Raw genomic sequence first — 4,202 nt, 5'->3', positions numbered from 1 at the left:
AAAAGAAAGCTGGATGGGGTGGTGCATGCCTGTAATCCCAGCACTAGGGAAGCTGACTAGGGAAGCTGAGGCAGGAGGACTGCCCTAAATTCAAGGCCAGTGTGGGCTACATAGTGAGACCCTGCCTCAAAACAACTTGATGAGCTAAGGATATATAGCTCAGTGCCTCCTGGGTTCAATCCACCAAACCACCGTATCACACATACACAAATCACTCTAGCTGCAATGCGGAGGAAAGTTGAGGAAAGCGAACCCTGGAGAGAAGAAGACAAATGAGAGCCATGATCAATTCTTGCTGGCAGAAACTGGAAGCAGTCTGTGCACCCAGGAGGCTGAGGAGGGGGATCAGTGTGAGTTCAAGGCTAGCCGGGCTACATAGTGAGACCCTGTCTTAAATAAATAAATAAATAAATAAGACATTTAATGATTAATAGGAGAGGGGAATCTAATTGCAAATGTCTAGATTTCTGCCTTGGGTGGCAATAGGAATACTTTTTCTTCACAAGATTGGGCAGAATGAGAAGCTCTCAGTACTGTGGTGGTCACCGGTAATGTCACCAGGCCACACTTTTACTGTGCAAACACTAGCTTGCAAAGAGAAAGCCCAGCAAATTACAGGTCCTCTGAAGTACCATAGTATTTATCCAAATTTTAATTGGCATGTTGAAATAGGGTTAAAGTTTTAAAAGAGGGGAACAATATAGTAAAACCTAGATGAGGCCTAAGAATTATAGGAATTGTCCTCTCTGCTGAGGTGTGAGGCCTGGAGCTCACCCTGTGCTCAGCACCACCCACTGTGCAACCTTAGGTAAGGCACTGCCCCTCTCTGAGCCTCAACTTCCTTTTTTTTTTGTAAAGTAGAGATAATAATAGTGCTTTTAACTTTTTTTTTTTTTTTTGAGGTGAGGTTTCACTACGTTGGCCAGGCTAGGCTCCAATTCTTGAGCTCCAGTGACTCACCCGCATCAGCCTCCTGGGTGCTGGGTTTGAAGACATGCTCTGCAGAGCCCAGCCATTAGATAGTACTTTCTACAAGGGAGGCTGCAAAAATAAAATGAAAGGGTTATATTGCCCTTAGCATAGTGCCTGGCTTATTGTAAGCACTTAATAAGTGATAGCTATTATTAGTATATTTTGTACCTGCCATTTGATTTTTTTTTTTTAATAAATAGGGTCTCATTATGTAGGTTAGGGATCTAGAACTCTCTATGGGCCTACACTGGCTTTGAACTCATTACAACCTTCCTGCCTTGGCCTCCTCTGTGTTGGAATTGCAGACGTGTACCACCATCCCTGGCTCTGCATCTGTCATTTGAGCATGCACATTTTGCCTTATCGAATTCATTCGTCCATGTCTCATCTCCCTGAATAGATTGTAAAAATCTTGAAGGAAAGATTCAAGCATTTTCTTTATTATGTTTTAGGTTTTTGTGCCACTTGGAATCAAACCCAGGGCCTCATGGGTGCTAAGCAAATGCTCTACCACTGAGCTACACCTTCCACTACGCAGGTTTTTATTTGATTTTTGTTTGTGGTACTGGCCTCAGCATACTAGGAAAACTGTACCACGGAGCCACACTCCACCCCTGGCCCTGTTAATGCTTTATTGTGAGACAAGAGCTCATGAAAATGTCCAGGCTGACCTCAATTTGCGGTCTTCCTCCATCAGGATTCTGAGTAGCTGGGATTAATTACAAGCACGCACCACCATGCCCAACACTACTAATTTCTAAAGAAATGCTGCACACTGAAAAAGGTCATATTTGACTGCACTTTGCAGAAATGTGAAGTGACTTGTCCAAGGCCACGCAGCCAATAGATGCCAGAATTTGCATTCAAATTCAGTTCTCTGTGACACCAGTCTTATTTTTTATATGCTTCCTTTTGAACTTAGGAGTTCCTTCCCCATGGTACATTTCCCCAGTTATTGTAATTAGTGACTGTAAAGGAAGAGTAAGGTTCATACATTTAAGAAAACTACTGGCCAAAGGGGCCAGGGAGATAGCTCAATAGGATAAGCACTTGCCTGGCAAGTGCAAGGGGCTGAGTTCAATCCCCAGTTCCACAAAATAATAATAATAACAGAAATAAATAAAATTATTGGCCAATATTGGACTGGACTCAAAGGATAGATCCAGTATGTGCCCAGCTTCCTAAGCACAGCTGACTATGGACATGGATTACAACACATACACATACACACACACACACTCCCCTTTCATCAGTTTTCTAGACTGGCCTACCTAAGAACTACCTTCTCCCCTATTAAACTCAACATTAGACTTGTAACTTTAGTGTTAAAAACCATTTCTCCGGGAATAAGCTGACATTTATTGGCTACTTCCTGCATGCATAGCCCTCGAGAGAAGGCACAACCATTGCTTTTCAACCTAATCACCCCTGGTACCATCCATTTGTGTCTCAGTAGAAGCTGAAGTCATTTCTCTGCTTGTACTCCCCGCCCAGATCTCGCGACACCTCTGATGGTGTACTGTGCACCATGCCCATGTGTGCCACCCTGCCCCATCCGCTCACTCCAGCCACGCTGTTCTCATTGCTACAACTTGGCCACATTAAGTTTTCTACACTTGTGCAGTCTGCCTAGAATCTTCCTTCTGGGCCAGGGAGATGGCTCAGTGGAATAAGCGCGAAGCGCAAGGGCCTGAGTTCAATCCCTGGTTCCGCCAAAAAAAAAAAAAAAAAGAATCCTCTTTCCCCACCAAGTTGGAGGATTCACTCTCTTGCCCCTATCTCTGCTCTTATCTCCCTTTATTAAGAGGCTTTTCTCAATCACCTTCTTAAAATTGCAACCCAAGCCAGGTGCAGTGCTGTGTACCTGCAATCTCAGCTATTTGGGAGGCTGAGGCAGGAGGATCACTTGAGATCAGGAATTGGAAGCCAGTTTGGGCAACATAGAAACACTCTGTATCAAAATAAATACAGGAGATTCCAATCTGCTACTTGCCCTGCTCCTTATTTTATTTATTTATTTATTTATTTATTTGCAGTACTGGGGATTGGACTCAGGCCCTTGCGCTTGCCAAGGAAGTGCTTATTCCACTGAGCCATCTCCCCGGCCCCTACTTGCTCCTTTATGCCCTGTTGCATTTTTCTTCATAGCACATTTGACCAGGTGACACAGGACCAATTATTTTCCAATTTATCTTTCTCTTTTCATTAAAATTATAAGCTATAGGAAGGCAGAGACTTTATTTTATTCATGACAGTATTTCTGACATGGGAAATGATGGCCCACACAGTGCAACTGTTCAATACCATATTTGTTGAGAAAATGTTTAGTAGGGACAGAGGTTAATGGATGGTTATTACATTATTTTCTTGGTCTTATAACATTTAGTCATCATTGGATATAGTGAGAGTAAAGTCCTTAATGTCCTTAAGCTCCAGATTGGTGTTACTGGATGATGGGATTTTTGTTTTTTTGTTTGTTTTGTTTTTTGAGAATCAATTCCCTGTGTATGTCAGGCTGGCCTGGAACCCACCTGGTCTTACTGCCTCACTCAGCCTCCTGAGTCCTGGGATTACAAGCGAGCATCACTATGCCTGTATGGAATCTTTTGACCCAGAAATACTAGAGATGAGGCTAGGCAAAATATTGTGAACACACACACACACACACACATGCACACACACACACATATGTGCACTATTGAACACACAAAACTTTCCTGAGGATGGAGGAGGCTTCTGTTGAATAGGAGCTTTGGCTGAGGGAAGTTAGTGGTTGGTTGAAGGAGAGAAGGAGAGGGAAAGGAAAAGGGAAAGGGGGAGGGAGAGGGAAAAGGAGAGGAAGAGGGAGAGAGAGAGACCGACCTGCTGCTCACAGAACAGAGAGATTAGGCGGTATCTATTGATTCCTTGGAGTGGGCTAAAGACCTGTCATTCTTGTTGTCCAGGAACGTGGTTCCAAAAGATGGCTTCAGGGCCGGGGAGATGGCTCAGTAGAATAAGCGCTTGCCTGGCAAGCACAAGGGCCTGAGTTCAATCCCAGGTTCCACCAAAAAGACAAACAAACAAACAAAAAAAGATAGTAAAAGATGGCTTCGTGTGTGTGATGGATGTAGACCACTGAGGGGTCATGGTCAACTTGTCCTAAAGTTTGTTGAATTTTTGTCTCTGGTACCGTTATCCCACACAGAGCAGCCCTGCCTTGTCACTGGTGGGCTAAGGGGGTGCATTCA

This window comes from Octodon degus, unplaced genomic scaffold (assembly GCF_000260255.1).
Source record: "Octodon degus isolate 3935 unplaced genomic scaffold, OctDeg1.0 scaffold00163, whole genome shotgun sequence".
Lineage (NCBI taxonomy): Eukaryota > Metazoa > Chordata > Mammalia > Rodentia > Octodontidae > Octodon > Octodon degus.
This window is presented reverse-complemented; position numbering follows the sequence as displayed.